Source organism: Schistocerca nitens, unplaced genomic scaffold (assembly GCF_023898315.1).
Source record: "Schistocerca nitens isolate TAMUIC-IGC-003100 unplaced genomic scaffold, iqSchNite1.1 HiC_scaffold_385, whole genome shotgun sequence".
NCBI classification, from domain to species: domain Eukaryota; kingdom Metazoa; phylum Arthropoda; class Insecta; order Orthoptera; family Acrididae; genus Schistocerca; species Schistocerca nitens.
The window spans coordinates 1,150,597-1,166,761 of record NW_026045919.1 but is presented as its reverse complement, the minus strand read 5'-3'; the positions used below and the strand labels follow the sequence as shown (position 1 = coordinate 1,166,761).

The following is a 16,165-nucleotide window of genomic DNA, read 5'->3' as shown; positions in this document are numbered from 1 at the left end:
GTAAGTCATGAGGTGGACATGGTTAGGTTACTGAGTCACATTTGATTGTGTATAACAGAAATGCAGAGGGAAAGCAAGACTCGCAACTTCTCACACCTCCCTCCTTCCCCTCCTCTTCTATGTGCTCAGCCTCCTCCACCTACACTACATCTCTTCTCCTCCCCCTCCCACACACACATGTACATGCATACGTATTCTGGACTCATTACCTCTAATATTTGTGGATGATTCATGGATAGTTCAGGTAGTTGTCGGCTATCTCTGTGAAAGTGGCTTTTATTCTCAGTTTAAAGGCTTTAATCTACCTTTGGAGCAGGGGGAGAGTGGTTGGGGTTGGGATGTGTCCTCCTGTGTTTTGGGGCTAGGGGATCCCTGACCCTACCTCCTTGGCCAAGCCACCCTTTCATCCCTCTGTACATCGTTTTGATTCAGTTTGCGTCCCGTCTATCGCGCCCACTTTTCCATTCTAGCTGTCACACTCTGTTGAATAGTGGGTGTTCTTGAGTGTTATGGATCAAGGTTGGGACAGCTGTGGGTGGGAGCAGGGCTGCCACAAGTTTTGGAAATTAGGGAAGTCATCCAATATAAGGGAATTTCAAACATATCAGGGAAATTTGGAAAAAAACACACAACAATCTTGGTTTTGCCTCAACAGATGAGATGGTGTACTTATGGCAATATCACACATCATTGCTGACTGAGCAGAGCTGAGTAGCTGCTGGGTGTCGTGTGCCCCATACGTACTCCATCCTTCGTACCACCTCTCCCTTCCCTGCTGCTCCCCTCAGCTTGCAGTCAGCCTCTGCACCACTACATCTACATCTACATCCATATTCCGCAAGCCACCTGACAGAGTGTGGCGGAGGGTACCTTGAGTACCTCTATCGGTTCTCCCTTCTATTCCAGTCTCGTATTGTTCGTGGAAAGAAGGATTGTTGGTATGCCTCTGTGTCGGCTCTAATCTCTCTGATTTTATCCTCATGGTCTCTTCGCGAGATATATGTAGGAGGGAGCAATATACTGCTTGACTTCTCGGTGAAGGTATGTTCTCGAAACTTCAAAAAAAGCCCGTACCGAGCTACTGAGCGTCTCTCCTGCAGTGTCTTCCACTGGAGTTTATTTATCATCTCCGTAACGCTTTTGTAATTACTAAATGATCCTGTAACGAAGTGTGCTGCTCCCATTGGATCTTCTCTCTCTCTTCTATCAACCCTATCTGGTACGGATCCTACATTGCTGAGCAGTATTCAAGCAGTGGGCAAACAAGCGTACTGTAACCTACTTCCTTTGTTTTCAGATTGAATTTCCGTAGGATTCTTCCAATGAATCTCAAGTCTGGCATCTGCTTTACCGATGATCAACTTTATATGATCATTCCATTTTAAATCACTCCTAATGCGTACTCCCAGATAATTTATGGAATTAACTGCTTCCAGTTGCTGACCTGCTATATTGTAGCTAAATGATAAGGGATCTTTCTTTCTATGTATTCGCAGCACATTACACTTGTCTACATTGAGATTCAATTGCCATTCCCTGCACCATGCGTCAATTCGCTGCAGATCCTCCTGCATTTCAGTACAATTTTCCGTTGTTACAACCTCTCGATATACCACAGCAGCATCCGCAAAAAGCCTCAGTGAACTTCCGATGTCATCCACAAGGTCATTTATATATATTGTGAATAGCAACGGTCCTACGACACTCCCCTGCGGCACACCTGAAATCACTCTTACTTCGGAAGACTTCTCTCCATTGAGAATGACATGCTGCGTTCTGTTATCTAGGAATTCTTCAATCCAATCACACAATTGGTCTGATAGTCCATATGCTTTTACTTTGTTCATTAAACGACTGTGGGGAACTGTATCGAATGCCTTGCGTAAGTCAAGAAACACGGCATCTACCTGGGAACCCATGTCTATGGCCCTCTGAGTCTCGTGCACGAATAGCGTGAGCTAGGTTTCACATGATCGTCTTTTTCAAAACCCATGCTGATTCCTACAGAGTAGATTTATAGTCTCCAGAAAAGTCATTATACTCTAACATAATACGTGTTCCAAAATTCTACAACTGATAGACGTTACAGATATAGGTCTATAGTTCTGCACATCTGTTCGACTTCCCTTCTTGAAAATGAGGATGACCTGTGCCCTTTTCCAATCCTTTGGAACGCTACGCTCTTCTAGAGACCTACGGTACACCGCTGCAAGAAGGGGGGGCAAGTTCCTTCGCGTACCCTGTGTAAAATCGAACTGGTATCTCATCAGGTCCAGCGGCCTTTCCTCTTTTGAGCGATTTTAACTGTTTCTCTATACCTCTGTTGTCTATTTCAATATCTACCATTTTGTCATCTGTCTGACCATCTAGAGAAGGAACTACAGTGCAGTCTTTCTCTGTGAAACAGCTTTGGAAAAAGACATTTAGTATTTCGGCCTTTAGTCTGTCATCCTCTGTTTCAGTACCATTTTGGTCACAGAGTGTCTGGACATTTTGTTTTGATCCACCTACTGCTTTGACGTAAGACCAAAATTTCTTAGGATTTTCTGCCAAGTCAGTACATAGAACTTTACTTTTGAATTCATTGAACACCTCTCGCATAGCCCTCCTCACACTACATTTCGCTTCGCGTAATTTTTGTTTGTCTGCAAGGCTTTGGCTATGTTTGTTTGCTGTGAAGTTCCCTTTGCTTCCGCAGCAGTTTTCTAACTCGGTTGTTGTACCACGGTGGCTCTATTCCATCTCTTACCAGCTAGCCTTCATAGAACAAGGTTTCTCCATTAATAAAAAATGTATGATAGTCGGCCGAAACCATCTCTCTGGTAACAACATGTAAAGTACATGACAGTCTGAAATCGACTAGCATTATTTTCAAGATAGGCGTTAACAAGAGAATGATTCTGAACTATAACAATGCTCGAGATGGGTATGGTAAGTCTTTAAAGCAGATGCAATGTGAAGAAAATGAAGCTGAGAGAGCTAGGCAGAAGAGGTCCATCCTCTAGCTAGTTAATGAACTGGAGGCCAAAAAACTTCAGTAGGACTCGCACTCTGAGCGTTCTGCACAATTAAGTTTGTGCATAACCCTCAGTGCGTGTGTGTCCTACTCACTCCTGGCCAAGTTTTTTGGCCTTCAGTTCATTAACTAGCTAGAGGATGGACCTCTTCCACCTAGGTGTCTCAGCTTCATTTTCTTCACATTGCATCTGCTTTAAAGCCTCAAGATACTGACCACGAGCATTGTTATACTCCAAAATCATTCTCTTGTTAACGTCAATCTTCCAAGATAATAGTCGATTTCAGACTGTCATGTACTTTAAGTGTGATTACCAAAGAGATGGTTTCTTGGCTGACTATCATACATTTTTTATTAATGGAAAACTGGTTATTAAGATTAAGGGAGTTTGAATGTGGTATTATAGTTGATGCACGAGCAATGGGGCACAGCATCTCTCAGGTAGCAATGAAGTGGGGATACGACTATTTCATGAGTCTACTGTGAATATTAGTAATCCGCACTTAAACAAAAAATCCCTGACATCGCTGCGGCCGGGAAAGATCCTGCAAGAACGGGACCAACGACAACTGAAGAGAATCGTTCAGTGTGTCAGAAGTGCAACCCTTCAGCAAATTGCTGCAGTTTCAATGGTGGGCCATGAGCAAATGTCAATGTGTGAACCATTCAGTGAAATGTCATTGATATTGGCTTTCGGAGCCGAAGGCCCACTCGTGTACCCTTGATGACTGCATGCTTTACACCTCACTTGGGTCCGTCAACACCGTCATTGGACTGTTGATGATTGGAAACGTGTTGCCTGGTCGGACAAGACTTGTTTCAAATTGTATGAAGTGGATGGACGTGTACGGATATGGAGACAGCCTCATGAACCTATTAACCCTGCATGTCGCAGGGGACTGTTCAAGCTGGTGGAGGCTCTGTAGTGGTGTGGGGCGTGTTCAGTTGGAGTGATATTGGACCCCTGGAATGTCTAGATGATGACTCTGACAGGTGTCATGTATGTAAGCATCCTGTCTGATCACTTGCATCCATTTCAATGGACATTGGCAATTCCAGCAGAACAATGTGACACCCCATATGTCCAGAATTGCTACAGAGTTGCTCCAGGAACACTTCTGAGTTTAAACACTTCTACTGGCACCAAACTCCCCAGACATGAACATTATTGAGCATATATGGGACGCCTTGCAACATGCTGTTCAGAAGAGATCTCCACCCCTCGTATCTTTACGGATTTATTAACAGCCCTGCAGGATTCATGGTGTTAGTTTTCTCCAGCGCTACTTCAGACATTAGCCGTGTCCATCCCGTGTGACGTCGTGTTGCGGCACTTCTGCATGTTCGTGGGGACCCTATACCATATTAGGCATGTGTACCAGTATCTTTGCTTCTTCAATGTGTGTGTGTGTGTGTGTGTGTGTGTGTGTGTGTGTGTGTGTGTGTGTGTGTGTGTGTGTGTGTGTGTGTCAGTCTGGGAATCGAGAATCTCGAGCACTGGCAAGATCCCAGGGATTCTAAGATTCTAGAGATTTTTTTTAAATTTAAGTGATATAAATGTGACATAAAATTGTGCAGGAGGTAGGTGACTGTTATTACAGTAATCAGCAGTTCTCCATTCAGGTTGATTTGGTCACAATCGTGAAAGTCAAACATCAGCCAAAGAACTACTATATTGTTGAAACAAATTTAGGGCTTGCAGCCGGTCATTGTTCAATACTTCGCACAATATTTCAATTGGGCACCTGCCAGTCATCTTCAGGTGAGCCGTCGGAGACTGGCGAAAACGTCCTCCGTTCCGCAATATATAGCGTACTCTAACTATCTGCGCATGCGTCGAAAACTTGATAGATGAACCACACTGCCCACTGGCAGTGCCCTGGCTGGTGGAATAGTAGAACTCAGTTGCCCTCTGCGTTGCTATTTGCCACGGCCGTCGACGCACTCTGTCTTCGATTAGAGCAAATCGTGGAGATGATGGGATTCCATGCACTGTCCATTTGGTAGCTGCTGTCACGGTTTAACAGATTTTCCGCCAGTCGTATTTCTACGGGTTCTTTAATAATGGAGTCCCAGAAAGACGTTGCTGTGGACAAAATCATTGTTTTCTCATACTCCATTGAATGTCCAGTAGAAATACAATGTTCAGCAATAGCGGACTTGCTCGGCTGCAAAAGGCGGGTGTAACGTTGATGTTCAGTACAGCATTCTTTCACGGTGCATGTGGTTTGACCTTGTAAGCCATACCACATTGGCATGGTATCTTGTAAATTCTGGCCTTTAGTAGTAACAGATTGTCCTTAACTGATCCCACAAGGTCTGCAATATTCGATGGTGGGCGGAAAACCACTTTTATTTGAAATTTTTGGAGGATTCTTGCTGTTTTAACGAGCGGAAGAAAAGCTAAAGATTGTTCCGGTATGTTCTCCTCTTTAATCACTTCCTGCTTCTTAGTTTTAACTGTTAGTGCCCTGTTAATCTGCCGGATGGAATACCCATTTTCGCTGAATACTGTCTTTAGATGGGTGAGTTCTTGAGGTAAGCTATCTAGATCTGAGACAGTATGAGCTCTATGAACAAGTGTTTTAAGCAAACTCATGGTTTGCAATGGGTGATGGCAACTCGATGCTTGCAGGTACAAATCAGTATGAGTGGATTTCTGGTAAACTGAATGCCCTACAGAACCATCATTCTTCCTTCGAACCAGGACATCCAAGAAAGGCAAACAACCATCTTTCTCTATTTCCATGGTGAACTGGATGTTGCTATGAATGGAGTTGAGGTGATGTAGAAACTCCATTAATTTATCTTCTCCATGAGGCCACACTATGAAAGTGTCATCCACATACCTCCAAAAAACTGTTGGTTTCAGGACAGCTGATTCAAGTGCTCTCCTCTCAAAATCCTCCATAAAAAGGTTGTCCACCAAAGGAGACAGGGGGCTACCTATGGCGACACCGTCAGTTTGTTTAAAATATTCTTGATTAAACATAAAATAAGTTAAGGAAAGAGCGTGCCTGAACAAAGCAGTGATATCAACAGGAAACATGTTACCAATCAGTGTCAAAGAATCTGCGAGAGGAACTTTTGTAAAAAGTGAGACCACATCAAAACTTACTAGAAGGTCTACACTGCTAAGATGAAGAGCCTCCGGTCTATTGATAAAATCAACTGAGTTTCGTATGTGATGTGAGCACTTGCCCACGAAAGGCCTCAGTAAGGAAGTGAGATGTTTAGCTAAATCATATGTAGGAGCACCAATGTCGCTCACCATTGGACACAGAGGAAGACCCTATTTATGAACCTTCGGAAGGCCATACAGTCTTGGAGGTATGCAACCATGTGGTCTTAACCTCTTGATGGTCTCTTGTGGTAAGGAGGAGGAATTTAAAAGTGCTGAAGTTTTCCGTTGCACATGTACTGTACAATCGTAATCAGTCCTCCTATAAGGAGAGTTACTTAGCATACCATACATCTTATCTGTATACACACCATGAGGTAACAAAACGGTTGCATTACCTTTGTCAGCTTTCAATACCACTATGTCAGGGTCCTCTCCGATTTCATAAAACCAGCCCTTTCTGCAGAGGTTAAATTACTGCGTTGAGGAGGAGCCTTCAACAGAGCATGGCAAGTTTCCCTTTTTATTTTGTCTGCAGCATCCAAAGGAAGATGTCGTACAGCTTCTTCAGCACCACTCAGAAAACTTATTAATGGCAGTGCTATAGGTGTAGGTGCAAAATTGAGTCCCTTGCTTAATTCAGACAGTGTTGCGTTGTCCAAATACACTCCTGGAAATTGAAATAAGAACACCGTGAATTCATTGTCCCAGGAAGGGGAAACTTTATTGACACATTCCTGGGGTCAGATACATCACATGATCACACTGACAGAACCACAGGCACATAGACACAGGCAACAGAGCATGCACAATGTCGGCACTAGTACAGTGTATATCCACCTTTCGCAGCAATGCAGGCTGCTATTCTCCCATGGAGACGATCGTAGAGATGCTGGATGTAGTCCTGTGGAACGGCTTGCCATGCCATTTCCACCTGGCGCCTCAGTTGGACCAGCGTTCGTGCTGGACGTGCAGACCGCGTGAGACGACGCTTCATCCAGTCCCAAACATGCTCAATGGGGGACAGATTCGGAGATCTTGCTGGCCAGGGTAGTTGACTTACACCTTCTAGAGCACGTTGGGTGGCACGGGATACATGCGGACGTGCATTGTCCTGTTGGAACAGCAAGTTCCTTTGCCGGTCTAGGAATGGTAAAACGATGGGTTCGATGACGGTTTGGATGTACCGTGCACTATTCAGTGTCCCCTCGACGATCACCAGTGGTGTACGGCCAGTGTAGGAGATCGCTCCCCACACCATGATGCCGGGTGTTGGCCCTGTGTGCCTCGGTCGTATGCAGTCCTGATTGTGGCGCTCACCTGCACGGCGCCAAACACGCATACGACCATCATTGGCACCAAGGCAGAAGCGACTCTCATCGCTGAAGACGACACGTCTCCATTCGTCCCTCCATTCACGCCTGTCGCGACACCACTGGAGGCGGGCTGCACGATGTTGGGGCGTGAGCGGAAGACGGCCTAACGGTGTGCGGGACCGTAGCCCAGCTTCATGGAGACGGTTGCGAATGGTCCTCGCCGATACCCCAGGAGCAACAGTGTCCCTAATTTTCTGGGAAGTGGCGGTGCGGTCCCCTACGGCACTGCGTAGGATCCTACGGTCTTGGCGTGCATCCGTGCGTCGCTGCGGTCCGGTCCCAGGTCGACGGGCACGTGCACCTTCCGCCGACCACTGGCGACAACATCGATGTACTGTGGAGACCTCACGCCCCACGTGTTGAGCAATTCGGCGGTACGTCCACCCGGCCTCCCGCATGCCCACTATACGCCCTCGCTCAAAGTCCGTCAACTGCACATACGGTTCACGTCCACGCTGTCGCGGCATGCTACCAGTGTTAAAGACTGCGATGGAGCTCCGTATGCCACGGCAAACTGGCTGACACTGACGGCGGCGGTGCACAAATGCTGCGCAGCTAGCGCCATTCGACGGCCAACACCGCGGTTCCTGGTGTGTCCGCTGTGCCGTGCGTGTGATCATTGCTTGTACAGCCCTCTCGCAGTGTCCGGAGCAAGTATGGTGGGTCTGACACACCGGTGTCAATGTGTTCTTTTTTCCATTTCCAGGAGTGTATTTCTCCGTGAGATTGACAACGGAACATCGTACCATTATCCTTTCTGGCAACAGCTTCTGTGGCAACAGGCGGTCAAATTTTGATATCTGCCGACAATTAGCATCCTTGTGGATCCACTCGAACTTGGCCGAAGTCACTCCATCAACCCAGTCCCATGATACAGGAGAAAGATACCTTGCAACCTTCAGATGTAACTGGTAAAGTTCTGCTGAAATAGCATCTAACCTTCGTCTTGTATAGCAAATCCTCTCTTTGACAATAGCATGACTAGTCTTCTCAGTAATCTTCCATGCAGCAGCGGTCTTAATGAAATGAGTCATCTAGCAAATTTTGGTATAATGCCATGGTCCCGACATCTCAATAAATTTTAAAATTCACATCAGATGCCTTTACAGGGAGGAGATGGCCTCACATATCCGAAGTTTCGAGAAGCTACGTGGTAAAAGAGCAAAGATTTTTAGTTCTTTAACCTTTTTATTGAGATGTCAGGACCATGGCATTATACCAAAATTTGCTAGAGTGACTCATTTCATTAAGAGCGCTTCTGCACGGAAGATTACTGAGAAGGCTTGATTTTCTTCATAATTGTTGGTTGTGTTAGTCACCTTTCTGTAATTGCCTTATTTGCCTTGAGAAAATGTTAGGTTACCTTGCAACGGAATTGAGCCATGTTGTCCGTAAAATTTTATTTTACCAAAATTGAAAATGTAAGTTTATTATTTTGGATTTTTTTAATGCTAATCGTAAATTTCATCCAATCTGTATACAATGAAGTGGAATATTCTAGGTATTTTATGCTATATTGTCAGTGCAGACTGGATTTCCATCTTTCACATCACACTAGCCTGACACAGTTGTGATGTTGCTGTTACTTCTGACACCCAATAATGCAGCAGGCTTCCAACACTATCCCACATGGCATGGTCACCTGTCGGCCCACTTGGGGCCACGTGCATGCTGCCTGTTACACTGTGTGCCTTGTTCTGTCATGTGCAGATATCATTTGCCGACCTATTTCCATGGACATTAAGGACATTAAGCTGAGGCATATGGTCACATAGGCTGCTCAATTGCCTGCATGTCAGCTGTTCATATACCACTTCTGCCTGCAGCTGCCCGGACATCTGTGGATGGGCACTTGGGCTGGAACATCCAATAATAGTGAGGAGTGGTTCAGCAACTTAACGCCTACACCAATCACAGATGTATTGGCCAGCAGGCATCCAGTTAATTTTTCCATTCTGAACAAGTTGTGAATTTTTATTTAGTTACTGAACCACTCCTTACTAGAGGTCAATCCTTTTATACTGACACTAACAGCAGATGACTTAGCAAAATCTTTAATTTTTTAAAAAATTATTTAAAGTGTGTAACCTCAGGCAGTCATATTTAATGGTTAACCCATTTCAGTTCGCAGTCTTCAATACACATGAACTGCTGGGTTTGCTGTTTCAAGATCATCGATGGTGGGGATGATGACAGAATGCTCAAAGTTGTCGCTGCATCCTTATTTCACTCCACTTTCCACAGTGTCAGTAACCCGCTTCTTTTTGCTAGAACCAAAAACACGTGTACTTATCTGAAGCCATTTTTACATTTGATTTACTTACTGTAGTGAATTATGCATTGTTGTGAATAGTTGAATGACAAAATAAATTGCCAAGTATTAGACGATGCAAACTTCAAATTATTGTGTTTCATTTGTACCTGTACTCTGCAAACCAATGTTGAAATACATAGCAGAGGGTGTATCCCATTATACCAGTTATTTTGGCTTTTTCTCATCCCGATCACATATGGAGAATGGGAACAATGGTGGTTCAAAGGCCTCTGTGTGTGCTGTAATTAATTTAATATTGTCTTCAGGATCCATGTGGAGGAGGAAGGAAGGGGGGGGGGGGGGGTTGTAGGCTCAGAGTCATCATTTAAGACAGTCCTTAAAACATTGTAAGTAGGCTTTTTCAGGATAGGTTGTCCATATGCAAGAGTCTGCCAGTTCAGTCCTTTCTACATCTCCGTGACTGCCATAAGTCAGACAAACCAGTGACCATTTGTACTGCCTTCTCTGTATCCATTCAATATCCCCTGTTAGTCCTATTTGGTACAGTTCCCACACACTTGAGCAGCATTCTACAACCAGTTGCATGAGTGATTTGTAAGCAGTCTCCTTTGTAGACTGATCGCAGTTTCCCAGTATTCTACCAATAAATCTAAGTCTACCAACTGCTTTACCCACAACTAACGCTCTGAGATCATTTCATTTCATATCTCTACAAAGTGTCACACCCAGGTATTCATAAGAGTTGATTGATACAAAGTGTGATTCATAGATATTGTAGTCATTGGGCATTATTTCTTTGTTATATGAAGTGCGCAATACATTTCTGAACATTTAAACCAAATTGCCAATCTTGGCACCTCTTTGAAATCGTATGTATGAAGATCTGACTGAATATTTGTACACCTTTTTACAGAGAGTACTCCATTATAGATAACTGCATCATTTGTGAAAAGTCTGAAGTTATTGTTAATATTGTCCGTGAGGGCATTAACATACAACATGAATAGCAAGGCTCGCAACACACTTAAACTAGAGCACATCTGAAAGTTACATCTACATCTTTCGATGACTCTCCATCCCAGGTAACATGCTGCAGCTTCCCCACCAAATAATCCTCAATCCAGTCACTAATTTTGCTTGATATAGCACACTGTTGTATTTTTGATAATAAGTGCAGATGTGGCACTGAGTTACATGCTTTTTGGGACTCAAGAAATACTGTATCTTCCTGACTGCCTTGATCCAAAGCTTTCAGTTTCTCGTGTGAGAAAAGTGCAATTTTGATTTCACATGATCTATGTTTTCGGAATCCTTATGCTGGTGGCATAAATAAGGTCATTCTTTTAAAGAAACCTCATTACGTTTGACCTCGAATATGTTTTAAGATTCTACAACAAATTGATGCCAACAGTATTGGACAGTAGTTTTATGGACCGCTTCTGCTACCCTTCTTGTAGACAGGTGTGACCTGTGCTTTCTTCCAACTACTGAGCACAGTTCTGTGATAGATTGTAGTTAATGGAGGAGCTAATTCAGCAGCAAATTGGGTATAGAATCTGATAGGGATTCCATCAGAACCTGGGACTTTCTTCGATTTTAACCCCAGCACTGACCCTAATACTTACTTCACTCTTGTTCTCAGTGTCAAGATGATTAAATTGGGACAATTCTCCTGGATTTCTTCTTTGTACAGAGACATTTAAACTCAGATTTAAGCATTTCTGGTTTTGCTTTTGCTTTGCTACACTCAGATTCAGTTCAGTTCTTGTCTCATACACAAATGACTGGACTGTAGCTTCAGTGCCCCTAACAGCGTTAACATATGACCAGAATTTCTTTGGGTTTTATGAAAGAGCATTCAACAATATTCTGCTACAGTAGTCATTGACAGCTTCGTGCTTTGCTCTCTTGACAGCCAAATGTGTTTTATTCAACATCTCTCTATTCTTTTACACCTATTCTGCACCAGTCTCTGTTTCTTTAGAATGCCATGGAGGAGCACTCCTGTTATGAACCATTCTACTGGATACATATTTGTCCAATGCATGATCAACTATTCTTTTAAATTTTAGCCATAGTTCCTCTACATGATCCTGTCCTGAGCGACAAGTTTAAAGTTCCTCATTGAGATATAACACTAGTGCCTCTTTATGTAGTATGCTGAAAATATATATCTTTCTTCTTGTTTTAATTGCCCTTTGTACTTTGCTGATCATAGTTGCCGTTTCATCTAATATATTTCCATCATAAGTGGGGTCCGAACTGTCTGTAGTTTTCAGAGAAGGGATTCAGTAATGTTTCAGTATTTATTAAACGGTAATTATCCCAGTTGATTGTTGGACTATTAAGGTCACCTCCAATGATGGCAGTATGATTGTAGTTGAACTCTGATGTTTTCTCAAAAGTTTTTGATTACATCAAAAGGCAAGTCTGGTGGTCATTAGAAGAATCCAATTACAATTGTATGCCCATCCCTGATACTAATTCTTGCCCAGTCTTCTGTTTCTATCTCAATGGATGTGAATATCTTGTTTACTATGAAAAATGTACCACCTCTATTAGCACACCCTTTTGATATATACTTCATTTTTCCTCAAAAATCTCACTGTTCTCAACTTCAGGCTTTAACCAGCTTTCTGTACCTAGTGTTATGTAAGTATCACTGCTTTTTAGAACCACTTCAGACTCTGGCATTTTGTTGGAGTACTCTGGCAATTAACCACTAGAATTTTAATACTCTCACTTTTGGTGTACATTTCTTAGAATCTTACACTGATAGTTCTGGGACTCCTACAATGATAGTCATCTGGACTGATGGAGAGTTGCCCAGTCTAAAAGACCTTTGTGTGCAGGCCACACACAGCCACCTACTAGGGTAGCAACCTTACAGCATACCGGGCGCATTTAGGGGAACCCTACAATTTTGCACAGAGCACAACTTAATCATAGCTAACACTTGGTTTAAGAATCATGATAGAAGGTTGTATACATGGAAGAACCCTGGAGATACTAAAAGGTATCAGATAGATTATATAATGGTAAGACAGAGATTTAGGAACCAGGTTTTAATTTGTAAGACATTTCCAGGGGCAGATGTGGACTCTGACCACAATCTATTGGTTATGACCTGTAGATTAAAACTGAAGAAACTGCAAAAAGGTGGGAATATAAGGAGATGGGACCTGGATAAACTGAAAGAACCAGAGGTTGTACAGAGTTTCAGGGAGAGCATAAGGGAAAAATTGACAGGAATGGGGGAAAGAAATACAGTAGAAGAAGAATGGGTAGCTTTGAGGGATGAAGTAGTGAAGGCAGCAGAGGATCAAGTAGGTAAAAAGACGAGGGCTAGAAGAAATCCTTGGGTAACAGAAGAAATATTGAATTTAATTGATGAAAGGAGAAAATATAAAAATGCAGTAAATGAAGCAGGCAAAAAGGAATACAAACGTCTCAAAAATGAGATCGACAGGAAGTGCAAAATGGCTAAGCAGGGATGGCTAGAGGACAAATGTAAGGATGTAGAGGCTTATCTCACTAGGGGTAAGATAGATACTGCCTACAGGAAAATTAAAGAGACCTTTGGAGATAAGAGAACCACTTGTATGAACATCAAGAGCTCAGATGGAAACCCAGTTCTAAGCAAAGAAGGGAAAGCAGAAAGGTGGAAGGAGTATATAGAGGGTCTATACAAGGGCGATGTACTTGAGGACAATATTATGGAAATGGAAGAGGATGTAGATGAAGAGGAAATGGGAGATACAATACTGCGTGAAGAGTTTGACAGAGCACTGAAAGACCTGAGTCGAAACAAGGCCCCCGGAGTAGACAACATTCCATTGGAACTACTGACGGCCTTGGGAGAGCCAGTCCTGACAAAACTCTACCATCTGGTGAGCAAGATGTATGAAACAGGCGAAATACCCTCAGACTTCAAGAAGAATATAATAATTCCAATCCCAAAGAAAGCAGGTGTTGACAGATGTGAGAATTACCGAACAATCAGTTTAATAAGCCACAGCTGCAAAATACTAACACGAATTCTTTACAGACGAATGGAAAAACTAGTAGAAGCCGACCTCGGGGAAGATCAGTTTGGATTCCGTAGAAATACTGGAACACGTGAGGGAATACTGACCTTACGACTTATCTTAGAAGAAAGATTAAGGAAAGGCAAACCTACGTTTCTAGCATTTGTAGACTTAGAGAAAGCTTTTGACAATGTTGACTGGAATACTCTCTTTCAAATTCTAAAGGTGGCAGGGGTAAAATACAGGGAGCGAAAGGCTATTTACAATTTGTACAGAAACCAGATGGCAGTTATAAGAGTCGAGGGACATGAGAGGGAAGCAGTGGTTGGGAAGGGAGTAAGACAGGGTTGTAGCCTCTCCCCGATGTTATTCAATCTGTATATTGAGCAAGCAGTAAAGTAAACAAAAGAAAAATTCGGAGTGGGTATTAAAATCCATGGAGAAGAAATAAAAACTTTGAGGTTCGCCGATGACATTGTAATTCTGTCAGAGACAGCAAAGGACTTGGAAGAGCAGTTGAACGGAATGGATGGTGTCTTGAAGGGAGGATATAAGATGAACATCAACAAAAGCAAAACGAGGATAATGGAATGTAGTCGAATTAAGTCAGGTGATGTTGAGGGTATTAGATTAGGAAATGAGACACTTAAAGTAGTAAAGGAGTTTTGCTATTTGGGGAGCAAAATAACTGATGATGGTCGAAGTAGAGAAGATATAAAATGTAGACTGGCAATGGCAAGGAAAGCGTTTCTGAAGAAGAGAAATTTGTTAACATCGAGTATAGATTTAAGTGTCAGGAAGTCGTTTCTGAAAATGTTTGTATGGAGTGTAGCCATGTATGGAAGTGAAACATGGACGATAATGGGTTGATCACATAACTAATGAGGAGGTACTGAATAGGATTGGGGAGAAGAGGAGTTTGTGGCACAACTTGAGCAGAAGAAGGGTATGACATGTTCTGAGGCATCAAGGGATCACCAATTTAGTATTGGAGGGCAGCGTGGAGGGTAAAAATCGTAGGGGGAGACCAAGAGATGCATACACTAAGCAGATTCAGAAGGATGTAGGTTGCAGTAGGTACTGGGAGATGAAGAAGCTTGCACAGGATAGAGTAGCATGGAGAGCTGCATCAAACCAGTCTCGGGACTGAAGACCACAACAACAACATACAATCTCAGACCTATGGTACAAATCTAGGAAGTCAGAGCTGAGCTTGTCACAGAAGCTCAGCAGTCTCTTGTTCAAGCTTTTCATTTGACTCTGACCCTGTCTGTTCTGGGGACAGTGCTGTAGATTGTGAGCATCATTGGAACTTTGTGACCAATACTGACATTCAGCCTTTTTTGCCAGTTGCTGGAATAATTCAGGTGTTAACTAAGAGCCCAGTTGACAGGCATCATTTTTCCCTATGTGCACTATAGTCTGCAGTTGGTTACCCCTGTTCCCTCAGTGGCAGCCAAAATAGCCTCTTCAGCATTTGAGTGAGTCTCCCAGGCATACACATGGAGTGCGTGCAGTGTTCCTTCCCATTCATTGCTGTCACTTTCCTAAGAAGTACCATTGTTTGCTGTATATTTGAACTGCCAATAGACCCATACCATTTTATGTTCGCCTCCCCTTTTCACGGGACACAGCATGTTTACAAACAGATGAAATGAGTCTCACTGGCTCTGTTTTGCTTTCAGTGGAAGAAAGCACCTCAAACTTGTTGGTTAGGGGGATGGATGTAACAGCCCGAGTTTTCCATCATCTCTGTCTCCCATATAAAGGATGTCTTATCACTGACACATCACTCATAGTCAGGTGGACAAATAGTGATAGATCCCATATTTCCTGCAGAGGAGACAGTATCCACAGCAGAGAATAGTACTTGAAGCTCTCCTAACACACCCATTTGCAGCAATTTCCAGTTGCTTGACGGTAGTGTGGGTGATTTTCAGCCAGCATACATGGTGGGGCTGCATTGTGCCTGCTGCAGTATTTCACAGAATAGTTAACCCACAAATAACATTAAACTGAGCTTGCTGGTTGTTTCTTACTTTGTGGGTCTGATATATTATAAGTATGAACTGTAGCTTTTTAGGAATGAAGCGATTTACAGCTATTAATCCTCAGTTAATGACCAGCATCAAAACCGATATAGGGATTAGTGAACACAGGGTTGTCATAGCGAGATTGAATATTGTAATCCCCAAATCCTCGAAAAATAAGCAAAAAATATACCTATTCAAAAAAGCAGATAAAAATTCACTTGACGCCTTCCTGAGAGACAATCTGCACTCATTTCAAATTAATAATATAAGTGTAGACCAGATGGGGCTTAAATTCAAAGAAATAGTATTGGCAGCA

General features: G+C 43.1%; 1 protein-coding gene across 1 annotated transcript in view; it reads left to right on the top strand.

Annotated features, from left to right (window-relative positions):
* LOC126230413 (RISC-loading complex subunit tarbp2-like) overlaps nt 1–16,165 on the top strand; it is a gene marked incomplete at its 5' end in the record, with an annotated part of 54,005 nt that overhangs the window by 24,611 nt on the left and 13,229 nt on the right.